Source organism: Eptesicus fuscus, chromosome 18 (assembly GCF_027574615.1).
Source record: "Eptesicus fuscus isolate TK198812 chromosome 18, DD_ASM_mEF_20220401, whole genome shotgun sequence".
In the NCBI taxonomy this organism is placed as follows: Eukaryota; Metazoa; Chordata; class Mammalia; order Chiroptera; family Vespertilionidae; genus Eptesicus; species Eptesicus fuscus.
Genome location: NC_072490.1, coordinates 39,140,963 through 39,161,253, shown reverse-complemented (window position 1 = coordinate 39,161,253; position 20,291 = coordinate 39,140,963). Strand labels below are relative to the sequence as shown.

Genomic DNA, 20,291 nt, shown 5'->3' with positions numbered 1-20,291 from the left:
GAACTAGTCAGCCAGGAGGCAGAAGGCCCAGTTTATTCTGTTCAAGAGACCTGCTGTCTTTCAATGTCGGCTTCTCTTCTGTAAAATGAAGGGGCTGCGCTTGAATAATGTTCAAGGCCCTTTTCATTATCTTTTTTTGTTCTTGTTATCCTCACCTAAGGATATGTTTATTGATTTTAGAGAGAGAGGAAAGGAGAGAGAGAGAGAGAGAGAGAGAGAGAGAGAGAGAGAGAGAGAGAGAGAAACTTCAATGTAAGAGAGAAACATCAATAGGCTGCCTTGTGTACACATCCCATCCAAGGGTCAAACCTCAGCTTGGGTATCCCTGACCAGGAATTGAACCCACAACCTTTTGGTGCACCAGATGGCACTCCAACTAAGTGAGTCACCCAGCCAGGGCAAGGCCCTTTTTAAGCCAGAGAAGTCCCACCATGTAGGTATTAAGCACTTGGACTCTGGAACTACATGTGGGGTTTAAGTCCTGCCTCCACTAGTCTCTAGCTGTGATGTTCAATAGGGCGTCAGAAGGGTCATTGCCTCTCCAGCAGTGAGAGTCATTGGTCTGCCCCCTCCCTGCCCAGTGGATCATTCTTCATGCCTAAAATCAGAAATCAACTCATTGCCTTGACACTCCAAACAGGACTTTGAAGTAAAGCTGATGTGTATAAAAGAAGAAGACTGCTCATTTTAATTGTATGCTTTTGCTACATGCTTTATTCGCTTCAATATTCTCAGATAAGAAAAAACAAAAATGGCCTAAAAATTGTACTCTTTATTCAAGATGTATAAATCACATGTCCTTTTTCTATAAAGGATGAAAGAGAGAAGTTGGTTGGGAGGCATTTCTAACAGTATAGCTTGCTTTCTCCCTTGAAGACAGTGTTGAGAACTGTGTAGTATTCTTATTATTCACACAGGTTCTGTCTGGATTCCACAGAGCACACCGGCCAGCAATAAAATGTCACCCCTCGCTGGATTACTGCAATCGCCTCCTGTTTCTGCTTTTCACTCTTGTCCCCTGGCATTGTCTTTCTTCACGGAGCTGCACAAATCATCTTATAAAACTAGAAATTAAACCATGCCACTCCCCTGCTAAGTGCTCCATTAGCACTAAGATGAAATGCATGCCTCACCAGGTCATTGGGCTGAGGCACATGTTCCTGCCTGACCCTCTGTCCCTCACTCCCAAGGCTGGCCTCTCCTCTGACCCCAGAGCCCTGCTTATCCCCATGCAGAGTGCGGCCTGGCGATTTCCTCCATCTACAATACTTCCCAGAGCTTTGTATGCTTCTGTCCTTGTTATTTTTCAGGGATCAGCTCAAACCTCGGGTGTCACTTATTGCTCTAGGAAATTCTCTATTTTACTCATTAGTTTATGGTTTGCCCTGCCAGAAGGACATCACTGTGACCTGGGAGATTGTCATGTTCAGAACAGTCCCTAGAACACGGCTTGATGCATGTCAGGTACTTAATAAACACATATCGATTGAGTGAATAAATACATAGATGAATAGGGATCATTTTTGTTTGTAGTTTGTCTGAAAGAAGGTATTTAATTAAGCAGAACAGTTTGCCTGGTCAGAGAAAAAGCTGGGCGGTGAACGTGGCTTTCTACTGTGATGCTCTGGTATAAACTCACAGAGGTTTCATGGTGAGGGGACCCCTTTGAAGTAGTATGATGGCTATTTTATCTATGAAACTATAGACTTCCCAGCCACATACATTCCCCATTCTCTCTCTCTCTCTCTCCCTCTCTCTCTCTCTCTCTCTCTCTCTCTCTCCTTAAAGGAAAGTGCTCAGGTTACATCACCTGGGCACCTGTGATGTCCCAAGCCATATTGTAGGCCCTGAAAAATGCCAAGATGCACAAACCTGGCACTTATCCTTGGGGAATGTGTCATTTAGTAGAGGATAAGAGATGGTTCAAAAAATAAGTTCTAATTTGATACATTTTCTAGTGGAGACTCTTAAAAGTCGTTGAGAGGACCTACGTTAGAGCAAGTTTCTCGGGGGTATGTGAGAAGCCTTGATTAGGCAGCTAGGTCTCCAGTGGTGAGTAGAAATCGCCAGCAGAAAGAGGAGACTGCGTCTCACAGAGGGATCTGCTTCATTCAGCAGAGGCTCAGCCAGGGGAAGTGAGGCACATGGAATTCTCTCTCCCTTTCTGAGTAAGGCAGATTGCTGCTCAATGAACCCTCAGACTGTCTCTTTTTGGAGGCCCTAAATGAGGGAGAGGGAGATGTACAAAGCGGAAAGTTAGGTGAGGGCTTTATAAGGTCTTCTTTGAGGGCCTCTTACCAGCAAGGATGTGTTCCTAAAAGCCATATTCCACCCCTCCCCTTTTAAAAAATCACTGTTGCATGTGGGCTGTTATATCCCCAAGCCCAACCATAAAGGCATTCTGTGGCGATATCTTGATCACTCAAGAGCAAAAGAGTCTTTTTGATAAAGAGCAACCTATTTTAAGTAGCAGAGCAAATCTCTCCGAATGGCCCTTAAGATCTGCTTACCCCAGGCCAAACAACGTAGGAAGCTCAGGATGGAGGTGGCTGGAGAGTAACACTGTAATTGCTCTATCTTAGCTTCCACTCCTTTCTCTTTCTCCCACAGACACATCATAGGAATTGAGACATGAATCCAGTTTGCTCACATCTATTATATGAATGAATTTTTCTATTCCACCGATCTTCGTAGACATAGTAAGCAAATGTATTCCTAACTCCCAATTAACTAAGGTAATGTCTGCTTTTGCAAAATAATTCCTGTTAGTATAAATCACCTTTTCAGGCCCTCTTTCATAAATCCTACCAGGATTGTTGTGAACTTTTTTTTAACGTTTCAGTCTGTGGCCCACAGAAGAGATGCCCATAGGGAATGATAAATGCCTGTGCTAGTAGAAGCGTCATTCTCTGCTACCCCCTGTTTTCCTAATTCCCATAAGAAATTGCAGTGGGTATTTTCCCAGTCGCCTTCTTTTACTCTTTCACACTGAATGAGTTTCCAGTGATTGAGCATCCACGCACTGGGTGCTGTGCTAAGCATTTTATTTAATCCTTATACTCCAACCCTAAAAATAAGGTAGTATCTGAATCATACTTTTTCCCAGTTGAGGTCCAGAGAAATACAATAGTTCACAAATCACATCTAGTGAGTGACATAGTAGCCCGATTCCAAGCTCCATTATTTAACCACCACACTATAGAGTTTCCTTCCCAGCTTCCTTTTCTACGTCTAAACCTTATTACTTGTCTTTCTCTGTCTTTTCACTGCTCTGTTTCTGAACTGGCTCCCTTCTCACTCCATTTGTATCTGTCTTCTGGGGTTATTTGGGGGTTAAACAGAAGCATGCTTACACCTAGTGTAGGGGACCATGGAATGGGTGATCAGGTTGAGAAAGTGGATTTTATGTCAACATTCAAAAACCCAAAGGCCTCAGGTCTAAGTAGGCAATATTACCAAAAAACCAGACAAAATATGAAAGCTTGTAGGAGGCATCTGGAAAGTACACATTCTTGTTAAAAGGAAGCTGCTATTCAGCCCTGGCCAAATGGGCCCCTTGTGGCTAAATCCTCTGATTCTCCAAGGAAAGCCAGAAATCCAGATTCTTATAGAAAGTTGCAATTTTTTAAATGGTGGCTGGCTACTAATTTAAATCTTTTACAGCAAAGTATAAGCCAAAGATTCCTTTAGACTACTGGTTTAACCTCTTTAGTTAAACTGTAGGCTTAGAGATATTTGTCACAATCCATCCTTTACTTCTGATTAATTTCAAGAAAATCTATATATATAAAAGCCAAGCAACTGGAACGCCAGAATGACTGGTTGCTTTGATGCGCACTGCAGCCTTGATCGCCCTCCCCCACCCTGATCAGGAGTGGGGCCGATGACTCACCGAGGATGGCTGACCGACCAGTGTTGGTCTGCTGCCCGCGTGGAGCCAGATGGAGCCATCCAAGCTGTCCATGTAAGTGGTCCATTTGTGGTCATGGCCTTTCAGACACTTGTTTGGAATCTTTTTTTCTGCTAGTGTTTTTGGCCAGCAAGCCCACACTGGTTCATTGGAATTCTAGTTGGCTTGATAAAATTTGCAATTTTTAAAGAATGTTACTTAATTTGTGAAGTAGAGGTCTTAAAAATACTCATGCCACATGGAGGATCCATCTGCCTCATATGACGTTTACAAAGTGGAGATCATGGAGAAAGTGTGCAGACAGGAAGTCTGTGGGGAGGTTACCGGTGAAAGGACTCCACACCACTCTTTCTTCCTCATGGTGTTACGTGGGGAAGGTTCTAGCAAGCAATTTTGATTTCCAGCCGTCACAGACTGTTAGTCCCACAAAGGCCCCTTGGGACACTCTGTATGGTCACCTCATTTTGCTAATGAAGAGTTGAGACTCAAAGAGATAGCTGAGTTGCCATGAGAAAGGCTGAATCTGGTTGTCTGCATTCCGAGGGCTGTGGTCAAGTGTATGCTCTGGTGATAAATACCATAGGCATCAGGGTCTCGGAGACTAAAGCTGAGACTCCACCAGTTAATAGATAAGTGACTTCTTGAAGTTAAGAGCACCCTGTTCTATAAGCGATGGGTTGCTGTGAAGACTTAGTGTGTGAATCAATGAAAAGCACTTAACATCAGGTGTGTATCAAAAGCATATTAAGCCCTGAGCTCAGTTGGTCATTTCAATATAACAAGGTTGCAGATTCGATCCTCAGTCAGGGCACATATAAGAACCAACTAATAAGTGGAACAACAAATCTCTCTCTCTCTCTCTCTCTCTCTCTCTCTCTCTCTCTCTCTCTCTCTCTCTCTATCTTTCTAAAATCAATTAAAAAAACATATTAAGCCCACTCCTTTGGGCTTACTGTGAAATAAAGGTGGATGAAATGAGCAAATGTATTAAAAGCAGTTTGCATTAAACCTGCCAATGAGTTGATAGTCAATGAATGTTTAATTATTAGTTAACTTAATAAGTTTGTTTATTTTAATTGGATCTGCATGCATCCTTCTCAGTGAGGATATGTGGTTAGTGGTTGGTGCAAGTATTGAAATTTAACTTTCAAATCACTGGTACACTCCTTAGCAGGCACTTTTTCCTCTTCTGAGTGAATGGGTAGGTGGATGTTTGTGAATTTTTTCCTGAGATCTAGGTCCACGTTCAAATTTATCTTATGTTAGAAAGGGTATCAGAAATGACACAGCCCAGCTCCCTCTCTACAGCATCTCACATTCTAACTATCTCTGGAATATTTTGAATGGAAACCTTTTTCTGTGCAGGCTTTTGATCTTCTTTGACTTTAAGGGAAAAACTTTGAAGAAAACATGTATTTGTTCATTTACTTATTTAAAAACAGGTGTAATGCTTACCATGGGCTGGACTCTTTTTCTAAGAGCTTTGCAGATCGTAACACATAACCATCCTATGAGATGGCTATTATTACTATTCGCATGCTACCCATTAGTATCAGCAGCAAAGAAAGGTTTAGGTAACTTTTTCTGGCATAGAGGAAAGCAATGTCATGATCTTGAGAAAAATTGTAGGTGAGGTCAAGAATCCCACATCTGGAGGTATTTGGTCCAAAGAGAAAGAGACAAGATGCAATAAAGGCCCTGGAGAGAGAGGACGTTTTGAGCGCAGATGCCACCAAGCCTGCTGCTGTGCAAACTGCTTTCTGGACTTTGTGGGGAGGGCAGAGCTGCAGCAGGCGTGGGGAGACCATCCTCTCCTGCCCTGTCCTGTTGGAATGGCACCTCGCTTTCTGTCGCCCGTGCACAGAGCATGCCAGGCTGCCTCTCTTTCGTCCTTTCTCTCTCAGCTGCCTGCACTGTGTTCTTTCTCATTTTCTCATGATGGCCCTGCTGAGAAGGTGCAGGCCTTTTGATGGCACCTAAATGCTCTGGGAGGCCAGATGGGGTCATGGGGTTGTCAGGAAGAGTGTGGGGCCATCTGATGCTTCTGTGGGACCCTAAGGGAGACGGTGGTCAGTGCTGCGCATGGGGTGGGTCTTCATTCTGACTCCAGTGGAGCCCTGTGATCCTCTGAGCCCCAGAGCTCCTCCGTCTCCACAACAATGAATTAAAAAAAAAAAAAAAGAGTTTTTTTTGTTTTTTGTTTTTTTTTAAAAAAAAGAGAAACCCAGCTGGTGTGGATCAGTGCTTGAGCGTAAACCATGAACCAGGAGATCAAGGTTTAATTTCCTGGGTTGTGGGCTTGATCCCCTATGTGTGTTGTGCAGGAGGCAGCCAATCAATGTTTCTGATCATTGATGTTTCTATCTCCCTATCCCTCTCCCTTCCTCTCTGAAATCATAAAAACATATTAAGAAAAAAAAAGAGAGAAAAGCTCTGCTGTTCCTCACCATTACGAAATAACCACATGAATGTGTGATAGGTATAATAATACACCAGAAGAAACAAATATATTAGGCTGTTGTTCAAGTAAAAAAATAATCCAAAGTATAGATTAGAGCCAATGCTATTAAAACTCACTTTCTCTGGCTAGAAATGGAAGGATTCCATATGGCAAAGTGTTACTTTTCAAAAGAAAGCACTTAGATGAAATACACCATGCTTGACAGTCACCTAAATTAGTGCCTGAAATTATAAGAACTGGTCCTGAAAAAATACAATCACGTCATGGAACGTGGAGTCTCTCAGGGTAAGTGGGGGTTGCTGGAAATTGCTTTCTGCAAGACAGCCCAGGTGACATCAGGAAGGATTGTTTGTGTGCAAGCAGAGTTGTACCTAGAAATTACATGCAGCAAACACAGCTCTGTGAATTAGCAACGCTTGAGTCCTGTTATTACTCACCCTTGAAAACCTCACACAGGGAAAACAATGTGCCCACGTATCCTTTTTTTTTTTTTTTAACGAAACAAAATGATTCCTATTTTATTTTTAATTCAGCAAAACACATTCAGCTCGGGATTTGGGGTATAAATTCAATATAAGCCAGAAAAATGTAGTTCTGTGACAATCTAAACAGAAACTGTGCAGTTTATCACATTGCAAGTTGCTGGATGTACTTGAACCTACAATTGTAAAATTGCATTTGCTATTTAAATTCGGATACTATTTTTTTACAGAGGTAATTAACCAAATATTGGAAAATAAATTGTGTCCTATAGTTAAATGTAACTTTGAGTTGTTTTTCATCCACTGAGCAGGCCCTTTGCCTTTGGGATTGTCAAGTGGCCTCTTTGGTGTTTCAGGCCACTTACTTGATGTGCAATAGCGGTTGGTAGTTTTCTAATCAGAGTGGGGATATTTGCTGATAGCGGTCTCTGATGCTTTTGTCTGCTGTTTCAGAATAGCTATTGTAACTATTACTGTGCCTTTGGAATTTGTGGCTGTCTTTTCTTTTAGAAAAAAAAAAAAGTAGAAATTGCTTCTTTGTGGAAAATTCACAGATTGATACTGATTACAAGGACTTAAAAGCCCCAAGTTGCAGGTGTTAGATTTTGGAAATTATTGATTAGTCCTGACTCACTATTTTTGGTTGGCAAGGAGAAAAAGCTTTTAAAAAAATTTCTCTCTCTAGAAGCAAAAAATTGTAATGAGCGAAAGTGTATTCTATCTTCCTAATGATACCATGCTGTTACCACAAGACCTCTGCGAAATGTTATTGATTTACTGGAATGGGTTGAGAAACTTGCTAAACTGGTATGTTGATGAGGAGTGGGGAGGCAGAGGGCTAGAGCTGTACTTTGGTGATAGCTAGTTCTGCAGACACAGAGAAAGAATGAAGTGGACACCCAGTTAGTTACTGCTACAGTCACCCTTGCCCCTTTCCATAAGCCCCACTAGCGAGACCCTATCATGCCTCCACATCTCTCGGATGTCTTCAACACTAATTTACAATCTAGGTAGTGTTAAGTTGTAATTGTTTCAAGAAAACAAAAATAATGACTCACACAAATATAAAATAAAACCATTAACATTTTTATTTAACTAGTTATTAATGAAGAAACAAGGGAGATGTTATAACCAGTGCAGAGGAAAATCCAAAGAACAGACATAATGCTAGTTCAAGAATATACAAATGAACTTGAAAATGGACACAGAATTAGCTTGGGGGAAGGATAGTCAATTGAACCTCCACAAGACAGAGTACATTTGCCTATCTTTAGACAAGATTGATTTCCCAATGCTATCAGTTATCTACAACTCATAGAGCTGTAAAATGGATCAAAGGCAATGAAATGACAGAGACCCCATAGAATCAGAATTAAAAAGTGTGTTCTCTAAATAAGGCATAGTTTCCTATAGGAGCAAATAGTTTGCACTACCGTTTTAGGTTGGGGTTCACAATCCATTCTGCTCATGAAAATGAATCTACAATTTAATAGAAAACCTTTCCAATATGAACAGAGGGATTTGAACTAAAAAGCCAACATGGACACCCCCATGCTCTTTCCCACCTGAAACATCACCAGAGAAATTCTCCCAGAACCTTGACTTTGCTGACTCTCACTTTTCAGACTGAGCAGTGCTCAGACAACCCTTGACCATTGCAGCTGCCAGGTGAACTTTAAAACAATCCGATGCCTGGACCCAACTCCAGAGATCCCGTTTAATTGTTCTGGGTTCACCTCCTTGCACTGTACATTTTAGAGCTCCTTGGGGAATTCTAATACGTAGCCATGGTGAGACCTACTGGAATGAAAAGCTGGGTATGACTTCTCAACCACGTCTGCTGTGATGGCTTAGCCAAGGTTGCAATACCAAAGGCCCCTGGGGGCCAGGGTGATGATGTAAGTGCACGAAGATCTCCTCCTCCTCCTACTCATTCTAATTGAAGTTAATTTTTTTGCTGGCTAAGGAAGAATGGACTGTAAGCAAATTCAGTCTCGGAGCTGCCATTTCAATATCTAAGACTTGCTCTCTCTCGAACTAGGAACACCTCCTCGCCTGTCTCTAACTCCCCTCTCCATCTTTTGCATATAAACCCCTACACTTTTTTTTTCGATGAATATCTCTCAAACTTTAGCATGAATCAGAATTACATGGAGGTCTGTTAATGCACCTACTCCTGGGTCCCACCCCCCGGCTTTCTGACCTAGTAGATGTGTGGTAAAGCCACAGAGTTTGCATTTCTAAGTTTTTCTGTGGTGCTGATGTGAGACCACATGTTGAGGCCACTGCTCTAAGTCTTAGCTTGTTGTCATTTCTACTTTGATTGTTTTGGTAACTAATTAGCTCTCCACTAGAGTCTCGCTAGACTGCACTTCATGAGGACAGAGATGGTCTTGAGTGCATCACAGTATCCATGGCATTTGTATGGCATGATGGGCAACTAAGTACTGAATGGTTAATAAAATTTTTCTTGTTAAACATTCAACTTAAAATGTTAATTTTCTCAGTGCCTCCCCATTTAGTTACTTTTTCTCAATTCTTAATATATTGTTATACCTTCTAGCCATCTAGGGATCTTCTCTGTGATAACTCAGCTTGGCTGAAGAATAGATGCCTCACCTGGCTAGTGTGGTTAAGTGGCTGAGCATCAACCCATGAACCAAGAGGTCACCAGTTCGATTCCTGATCAGAGCACATGCCCGGGTTGTGGGCTCTATCCCCAGTAGGGACATGCAGAAGGCAGCCAGTCGATGATTCTCTCTCATTGATGTTTCTATCTCTTTGTCCCTCTCCCTCCCTCTGTAAAAAAAATCAGTAAAAACATAATTAAAAAAAAAAAAGAATGGGTCCCTCTCCAAGATGCATATTCTTTATCCTCAAAGTATGTGTTTGAGCACCAGCAGCGTCAGCGTCCCCTGGAGCTTGTTAGACATGCAGAATCTCAGGCCTGACCTGGGACTCACTGGATCAGAATTGCATTTTATAAGGTGCCCAGCTGATTCCTCTGAATTTTAAAGTTCAGGAGACACTCTACTTTTTGTCAATCTAAATGCATTCTCAGGCTATTCCATCTCTGTATTTAAAAAAAAAAATGCTACTTGTGATAGCTGCTTCCTGTTTTCTCAGGGCCCTCTCAGCTGAGTGCCTATCACATCTCATCAACACATTTGTGCTGCCCTCTTGGCTGCCGATAACTGCCGTGTATGCCTTTTCACAGATCGGTGTTTCTATTTCAACAGGGTCTTTGCAAGCCCAATCTCAAAGAATTAAAGAAACAGAAATCTTAAATATTGTGACAGATTTATGGAGGAGAAAGACCTATCAGGGAGCTTTAAATCATACACACATTTCAGTGAATAAATCTCCTTCTATGAAGTTAGAAAACAATGATCTAGTCATATAGTCCATCTTCGTCTTTATTTCTCAGTTGTCATCTTTTTGGTCCTTCTTCCCCTTCTCTTTCCTCCCTCTCCCCATGACCTTCCTGTCTCTCCTTCCCCCTCTTCCTCTCATATTCTTAGACCACATGATTATTTGTACAATATTATTTTGTAATGTGAATCACCTTATTTGGAGTCTCAACTTCCATATAACGCAGGCCAAGGCACATGGATGCTCATTCCCCACAGGAGTAGCTGAGGCCAGAATAATGCAGGCTTCCGGTGTGCAATCCTTGATCTTTCCGCTAATGAAGAGTCTGACCTCAGCTCCCTGTTAGTTGTTGCTGAGTATGTGTCCTCATGAGGTAGGGCTGTATAGGAGTGCATGTTTTAGGGGATTAACGATTACACACCACCACACCGTGTGTAAAAGGTTTCTTGTTTTAACCACTACTTCTTTAGTGAAAGATGCGTTAAAATTGTCTTTCCCTTTATTATAAAACCATTGCCTTAATCTGAGAGAAAATGAACAACCTCTAAATTTTAGTATATCTCTTCCAAAATCACGACTTCCATCTCTGAATCAGTTAATTGCAAAAGGTTAATTGATTTAATGTCTCCCTTGATGTCCTGCCAAGATAACAGTGGCTGTTCAAAGAAACAATGCAAGGCAGTTTCCCTTAGACAGAGCCTCTTTAATGTACAGACTAGGTCTTACTCTTTCATTTTATTTTTTATTGAGAGAGAGAGAGAGAGAGAGAGAGAGAGAGAGAGAGAGAGAGATTGACCAGTTCAGTTGCCTCCTCCAGGGATCAAACCCAAAATCTTTTGGTGCACAGGATGGTACGCTCCAACCAACTGAGCCACTTAGACAGGGCGGGACTTACTCTTTAGTGTACTTCCTATTCCTGTCTAGGCTAGTACTTAGCATTAGTGTACACTCCGTAATTAGCTTAGATGAAAATTGTTGCATAATCAATGACTGATAATAGAGGACTATAACACACTCAGAGAATTCTAATTGTGAGGTTCTTTATGGGCTATTTTTCAGACTATGTCAAACCAAGAGTGATGCCAGATGATCAGTAACTCAGTACTAGCCCTTGGATTAGTAGTACCTAAATTACCTTGCTTTTTTTTGGGCGGGTGGGGTAGGGGCTGCTAGTCTTTTGCCTGTTGTACAGTGAGAACCACATGCACAGTATCATGTATAGAAAAATGCTTTGTAGGTATAGTAATATGACATATTGTTATTATGCTCAATGATAATTGATTTATTGTGATAGTTCAACTCCTTTCCATCTTACAGTTAGGTTTTGTTACAAGGGTTGGTTATTTTGAACTTGAAACAGTTAAAGTCATTGTTATAATTGGTAGTTATTTCAGTCAAAGAAAAGATGCCTAATCCATCACCTCATTGATATGATCATCATTGATGCTTTGCTATCTACTATAACCTCCAGTTCGTCCAGGTTCTCCAGAGAAACAGAGCCAATTGGATTTGGCAGTTTTATATCTCTATCTCTACCTCTCTATCTCTATCTCTGTCTCTGTCTCTGTCTCTGTCTCTGTCTCTGTCTCTATCTCATCTATCTCTATATGTGTATATGTACACATATCTATATATCTATTTCTATATCTAGCCTATCTAATAAAACGGTAATATGCAAATTGACCATCACTCCAACACACAATATGGCTGCCCCCATGTGGTCAAAGATGGCCACCACAAGATGGCCAGCAGAAGAGGGCAGTTGGGAGGGACCAAGCCTGCAAGGGAGGGCAGTTGGGGGCGACCAAGCCTGCAGGGGAGGGCAGTTAGGGGTGACCAGGCCGGCAGAGGAGGGAAGTTGGGGGCAATCAGGCTGGCAGGGGAGCAGTTAGGCATCAATCAGGCTGGCAGGGAGTGGTTAAGGGGTGATCAGGCTGGCAGGCAGAAGCGGTTAGGGTCAATCAGGAAGACAGGCAGGCGAGCAGGGATCGGGATTGGGCCTAAATGGGCCTACCGGGATCGGGCCTAAACAGGCAGTCAGACATCCCTCAAGGGGTCCCAGATTGGACAGGGTGTAAGCTGGGCTGAGGGACACCCCCCCCGCCCACCCCGTGCATGAATTTCATGCACCGGGCCTGTAGTATATCTATATCTATATATATCATCTATCTCTCTATATGTGTGTTTATGTATATATATACACATATTTATATATCTATATCTATATATCTATATCTATATCTATATCTATATATCTATGTCTATGTCTATATTTATATCAATCTCTGTATATCCATATATATATACACACACACATCTATTTATATATACATATATATATATATATATATATATATATATATATATATATACACACACACACACACATACACACACACATACATACACACACACATTTCTATATCTATGAAATTTATTTTAAGGAATTGGTTCATGTAATTATGGAAGCTGAGAATTCCCATGATATACAGTCTGTAAGCTGGAGGCTCAGAAAACCTCGTGATATAGTTTCATTCTAAGTCCAAAGGCTCGAGAACCAGAGGAGGTGATGGCTTAAGTTCCAGTCAGAGTTTAATGGTGGAAGAAGAACAGTCTCCCAGCTCACCTAGTAAGGCTGAGAGCATGAATTCTCCCTTCCTCCACCTTCTTGTTCTATCCAGGCCCTTAATGGACTAGATGAGGCCACCTATACTGGGCACACTAGGGAGAGCCCTCTCTGTTCCTCAGCCCACTGATTCAAATGTTAATCTCATCCAGGGACTCTCAAAGAGACATATCTAGAAATAATCTTTAATCTGGGCACCTCAGGGCCTAGACAGGTTGACACATAAAAGTAATTATCACAATCCTAGAGTTCCGTTTTAATCACATATTTTCTCCCATAAACACTTTGTTCCTCCACACTAAGCTGCATAAATGATTCCTAAAATGTTAGATTTCATGGACCAGACAATTTTCTAAGGAAACTAAAAAGTTTGGGCAACCATGCACTGCCATTGCTGTTTTTTGCTAAGTAAGACCATTTATAACAAAATTCACTCCTAGCTACTATCTGCATTATTTAATAAGAGATGGGTGTCTCTTATTGACCACATTTGATCAAGATGATCATTCTGAATCAGTCAGTAGTGGTATCAGGTAGAGGTTAATATAGTAAAAATGTAGCTCTCTGGACCTACATTAAGAAGAGATTGTTCTTGTGTATTTCCAATACTTTTATTGCATTGTCTGTGTTCTTACAGTTTTCTTTTAATGAGATACATTAAAAAGAAAGCAGATGATAGAGAATAAGATAAAGACAAAAGGAAAAGAACATAAATGTGTGCTATTGGGATGTTTTACATTTTTCATAGGTATTAGCTAAGAAAGATATTTGTGCCCTGTCAGTGCAGTATAGTGGTTGAGCATTGACCTATGAACCAGGAGGTTACAGTTCAATTCCTAGTCAGGGCACATGCCCAGGTCACAGGCTCAATCCCCAGTGTGGAGTGTGCAGGAGACAGCCGATCAAGGATTCTCTCTCATCATTGATGTTCCTATCTCTCTCTCCTTCTCCCTTCCTCTCTGAAATATATATATATATATATATATATATATAAATATATATATATCCTATCTAATAATAGACAAATATGCAAATTGACTGCACCTTCGCTACGCCCAAGCCACACCCACCAACCAATCAGGACGAATATGCAAATTACCCCCAACAAAGATGGCGGCTAATTTGCATATCAAGACAGCATAGAAAGAAGCCAAGAACTGCAGAAGGGAGCAAAGCTGCAGAGAAGCAAGCAAGCCGGGAAGGAAGGAGCGGAGGCGGGGCTGGAGGAGAAGGAAGTTGAGCAGGCGGGGCCGGGGGAGAAGGGGCGGGGCCGGGGGAGAAGGGGGGAGTGGAGGCGGGGCTGGGGGAGAAGGGAGGAGCGGAGGCCCCGCCGGGGGAGAAGGAAGGAGAGTGGGCTGGTGGAGAAGGCGGTGCGGGGGAGAAGGGAGGAGCGAGGCGGGGCCGGGGGAGAAGGGAAGAGCGGAGGCGGGGCTGGGGGAGAAGGGAAAAGCAGGTGGGCTGGCAGAGAAGGCGGGCCGGGGGAGAAGGGAGGAGCGGAGGCGGGGCCAGGGGAGAAAGAAGGAGAGCGGGCTGGAGGAGAAGTTAGAAAAGCAGGGGGGCGCTGGCGGAGAACTCGGGGCGGGGAACAAGGGAGGAGAGCAGGCAGGGCAGGGTAGAGTGCAGCAGGAAACCCTATTGCAGGATTTTTCCTGCAACGGGAACGCTATATATATATATATACATACATATATATATGTATATATGTGTATATATATATATATATATATTTATAGAGAGAGAGAGAGAGAGAGAGAGAGAGAGAGAGAGAGAGAGATTTGTGGCACTTATTGTTAAATTTTGAATCATGTTCTTACTTAGGTCACTATGAGACTGAGTAATGATGATTTTTCAAGATATTAAGAATTCTAAGTCATATGTTGTTCCTGAGGAAATACTGCTTTGATATCTTGCCTTTTCAATATTTGCCTTTCAATTGATATTGGATATCATTTGATTTTTAAATTAAATTTATAGTAGCATTTCTATATTATGGGGAGTTTGATTTAGTTAATATAATAAAATATTCTGAGTTATAAAACATGTGAAAACTTTTAAACATATACTCAAGACTGTAAGTCCATATTTATTAGAAGATATCTTAAGACTATTTATGAATATAAAATCTTAATTTACTAAGCATTAGAATTGGGCCCTCAGTTTTACTTTGACTTAAATTTTATTATGGTAAACTAAATCTAAGTTAAAAATAGAAATGTGATAAAGCCCAAATTTTATGATTTGCTTGATTTGAGCAAATCAATGCTTGGATAAAAGAAAACATATATTTAATTAATACCTTAATATTATATTTTATAAAGTGATGCCATTGTTTTAATTTGTCTTAATCTTCTTAAGAGAAAAGACCATCTTGTTTTCTTTCTTCTGTTCTTCTTTTGTAACTTATTAATTGATTATTTAATGTTCAAATTTTTTATTCATTCATTTACTTATCTGACATCTTTATTGAGCACTTATTTACCTTATACTAGTTAGTTACTTGCAGTTAAGAACAAATTGAGAAGTAAGATTAGACTCCTGCTATCAGGTGTTCATTATTGGTTGATAAGGCAAATATATAAGTGAGTTTAGAAAGTATGACAAGAGCCATGATAAAGTATAGGAGTCAATCTGCAATAGCACTAGAATTGGAATACAGGGATTCTCAGGTCTTTGCTGAATGGCTTAGATACAAACTGAATTATTCCAAAACAAATGAAAAACATCAAGCACAATTATCATTTAGCTCTTACGTAGGACTAAGATAGAGAAATTTTAATATTTTCAAAACCTCATTGCTTGAGTCTCAAAGGAAAATGATGTCAGGCTCAGTATAGATTATTTCTGTAGATCCCTTTTAACCCTGAAAATTTGTGATTTTAGTACCCACTTTGGTGCAAACATTAAGTATTATGAAATAAACTAGAGGCCCGGTGCACGAAATTCGTGCACAGAGGGGTGTTGTCCCTCAGCCCAGCCTGTACCCTCTCCAATCTGGGACCCCTCAAGGGATGTCCGACTGCCCGTTTAGGCCCGATCCGGTGGGATCGGGCCTAAACGGGCAGTCGGACATCCCTCTCACAATCTAGGACTGCTGGCTCCCAACTGCTTGCCTGCCTGCCTTCCTGATTGCCCCTAACCGCTTCTGCCTGCCAGCCTGATCACCCCCTAACCACTCTGCTGCCAGCCTGTTTGCCCCCAACTTCCCTCCTCTGCCGGCCTGGTCACCCCTAACTGCCCTCTCCTGCAGGGTTGATCACCTCCAACTGCCCTCCCTTGAAGGCCTGGTCCTTCTCAACTGCCCTCCCTTGCAGGCTCGGTGCCTCCCAACTGCCCTATCCTGCTGGCCATCTTGTGTCCACATAGGGGCAGGATCTTTGACCACATGGGGGCAGCTATATTGTGTGTTGCAGTGATGATCAATCTGTCTATTACTCTTTTATTAGATAGGATAGAGGCCTGGTACAGGGGTGGGGGCCAGCTGGTTTGCCCTGAAGGGTGTCCCTGATCAGGGTGGGGTTCCCTTGGGGCGTGGGGCAGCCTGAGCGAAGGGGCCTGTGGTGGTTTGCAGGCGGGCCACACCCCCTGGCAACCCAAGCGGAGGCCCTGGTATCTGGAATTTATTTTCCTTCTACAATTGAAACTTTGTAGCCTGGAGCAGAACCAAGCCTGGGGCTCCCTCCGAGGCCCGCAGCCATTTGTGTTGGGTTTATAATTGAAACTTTGTTGCCTTAAGCGGGTGGGCCCGGCCAGGGTGTGTGGAAAGTTTTGCTTCCCCTGTTGCCGGCGGCAACCCTGGCCTGCTCTCTCAAGATCCATTCTGCCGCCATTTGTTTGAATTTGTTTACCTTCTATAATTGAAACTTTGTAGCTTGAGTGGAGGCTTAGGCCTGCAACGGCTGGCAGAAAGCTTGGCTTCCTCTGTTACCTAGGAAACCTTGCTCTCTGTGGCTGTAGCCATCTTGGTTTGGGTTAATTTGCATACTCGCTCTGATTGGATGATGGGTGTGGCTTGTGGGTGTGTCGGAGGTATGGTCAATTTGCATATTTGTCTATTATTAGATAAGATGCTTTAGTTTTTCAACATAGATAAGAAAACATTATATTACAGGTTTACTTACAACTGAGGTGATATAAGGGATGTGTTGAATTTCATCAAATATTGGAGTGATTTGTCAAATGAATGTATAAAATCACATTATCTGAAAGCCTTAAATCCTGCTTATTCCATATAATAAAACTATGGGCATCCCTCCTTTTATTCCAATAATAAAAGTATGGGCATACATGGATCAATTTTAATATATTTGGAGTAGGCAAATTTGGCATGACCACATGGCCTCTCTCCTTTTATTTCAACTATAACCCTAACTGGATAAAAATATCTGTTCAAAGAATGGTCCTCCTTTTTATCTCTGCACAACTGGTTGCATGAGAAGTGAGCATTTCACCAAACCTGGTTTTGGCTCTAAGAGTTGGCATCAGAGCCACCAGGAGGAAGCAGAGGAAGGTCTCTGTGGATGGTAGAGTACAATAGATGAATGGAGGGAAGAAGGTAAGAGACCAGGCTGCTCTGAAGTGAAAGAGAGAGTAGGTGAGCAGTAGCGGCCCGAGACCTTCATGCCCTGTGAGCTCCATTTCTGAAAGACCCAGCTGAACAGTTTTCATGGTGCGCATCCTTCTCCAGGCCCTCCTACCTATCTGGTGTGTGTACCTGTGTCTGTGTGTGAGAGAGAAAGAAAGGGCTTGATTTGGTTCATCTTCACTTAAACCAAGAGAACTGCTGTTCTGAAATGCCCGTTGAGTTGTGCTTATGATTTTTCTCTTCCTGCTGGGAGCCAGCTTTACCAAGCACATGGCCATATTTGGACTGTCTCTCCTGGTTCTAAAAACAGTGGCCCATGCCCTTCCCTATAAAACCCCACCATCGGCTGGGAGTCAGGAAGGGAGACTGGTGATCACAAAGGAACCTCGCCAGTATGAATGTCTTTCAAGGCCCGGGGCATATTCCCATCAGTCACGGGCATGCTTGCTTTGTTAAAATAAAAGCAAAATTATTATTTAATTAAAAAGCCAGAAGTATATAGCATTTTATATCTTCCTTAACCACAAAAGGGCTGACCCACCCTCTATTCTTGGGGGTGAAGTTGAATTTATCTACACTAGCAAAACTCAGTGAAAGATAACATGTTGAGCCCAGTATATCAGACCAGGCAAAGTCCTTGGGCTCTGATGGCAGTAAGCTACATTTAAATGTGACTTCTTGTGACATTTGGCATATCCTGCTCCCTGGGTATTGGTTTCATCATTTGGTAAGTGCGATTTTCTACTTCTTGGAATTTTGACAACAATTATATCACATAATTGTTAAATGAGTGAGCTCTGGAACCAGTCTTCTGGATTCAAATCCTGGCTCCTCTACTAATTAGCTTTGTGACCATTGGCAACATATGTGATGACTTTATGCTTCAGCTTGTGCATCTGCAAAATTGAAATAACCATGGTACTTATTTATAGGCTGTCCTGAGAAATCCATAGGATAAAACACAGAAAGCACTGAATCAAAGCCTGGTAGTGCCAGGCACACAGTAAGAACTGGGAAAACTATTTCCAATAAATGCGTACTCTTAACACAGTGCTTTGTAAAGTCTACAGCACTGTTTACATGTGGTGGTATTGAAACAAAGGTTTCTTGTGGCACAAAATGATGTATTTTGAGTTCATCTCTTAAAGCACCTACAATTGACAGCTTGCAAATGGTTTAGTCTGTAATTTCATCTCCTTATAAAAGAACCAGTTTAGTAGAAATAGTCTAGGAATGAGCTCTCTTGTGGGACTGAGCAGGTATGTGAAAAGCTTTTATCACCATTGCCAGACTTGCAGGTAAGGAAGTGCATTCGTTTCAAGGGATTTAACTTGGCACCTTTCACGGGCACTAATTTTTTTCTGAAAAGAAAAGAGAAAAAGGATCTGTTCTTTCTGTGCTGCCAGAGGTAGTGGAAAATGGTTCTCTTTGGTACCCTCGAATTTACTGAAGCTCTTTTTCCTCCAAGGCAGGTACGAGGTAAGATAATTGACCAGGCTTTCTGGTTCCATGCATTTGGGTGTTTCTAAAGCAAGTATGAAACATTGGCAATAGAATTTGTTTTTAAAATACAGCTTTAAAAAGAGGACAAGGCCGAGATCCCCAGGTTTGTTTTTATTTATTTATTGTTTTGTTCTATGTAACTCTAATTCTCTTTGCAGAACTGAAACGGGTATTTTATATGACTCTATAATCAAATTGAGAATACTTCATAAAGCATTCTTTTGTGCTTCTTACCTCCTCTGTTTTATTAGGGAGTCGGATTTTTTTCTAAGTTGTTAGAGATGGGAGACTTCAATGAATTGTGACTTTTCTCCTCTATCCCCTTTCTTTAGCAAAATGGTTGTGTCATAAATACTGATGGATGGGGGTAATACTTACAAATATATTTTCATGATCATCTATCCTGCAGCCAGACATTTTCTTTTTGGAACGTCATGGTTTTCCTTTTACAAAATTTTTCTAAGAAGGCTGGAGACAGTTTTTCAGGTATTCTTAAACTTTGCTGCTCTAAATGTGAACATCTGACCGCCAGCATTAGTGTCGCCTGGGGAGTTGTTAGGAATGCAGAATTTTGGGCCCCATCCCAGACATATTGAATCTAAATTTGTATTTTTGAAATGTACCCACACAATTCCTGTGGTACAATTTTAATGTTAAAATTTGAGAAGTACTACATTAAAACATCAGAATTCTGTCTTTCCCGAACTTTCCAGATGTGTCTCTTCAAGCCAGGATGATGGACTAGATCAGTTTTTCCAAAAGTAAATTTGACAATAGGTGTTACCAAAAAAAAAAAAGTGTATTAGTTTCCTATTTGCTGCTATAACAGCAATTTTTATTACCTTAAAATGAGTGCCTTAATACTATATAAAACAAGATGTATTCTCTATCGTACTGGAGTTCCAAAGTCCAAGACAGGTCTCAGTGGTCTAAAATTAAGTTGTCTACAGGCTGTATTCCTTCTAGAGACTCAAAAATTAGTTCCTTGCATTTTTTGGATCCTAGAAGCTCACCGCATTTCTTGGCCACCTTTGACCTTGAAAGCCAGTAGGGTTGCATCTTTATATTTCTCTCTGGCTCGGACTCTTTTGCTTTCCTCTTTCAATTACAATGACCCTTGTGATTATTATGGGCCCTCTAGATAATCTAGGATAATTTCCTCATCTCAAGGTCAGCAGATTAACTACCTTAATTTCATCTGCAACCTTAATTTTCCCTTGCCATAAAACATAACATAATCAGTATTTCTGGGGATTAAGGATTGGGCATTTTGGAGGTGTCATTATTCTGCCTACACAAATAGAATCTGTGACCCAGTAAATGTGGGCAACATTGATTAAACACAAGTCAGAAGG

General features: G+C 41.5%; 1 protein-coding gene across 2 annotated transcripts in view; it reads left to right on the top strand.

The window, feature by feature from the left end:
• GRM7 (glutamate metabotropic receptor 7) overlaps positions 1-20,291 on the top strand; it is a 734,510-nt gene that overhangs the window by 347,151 nt on the left and 367,068 nt on the right. The window lies entirely within an intron of this gene.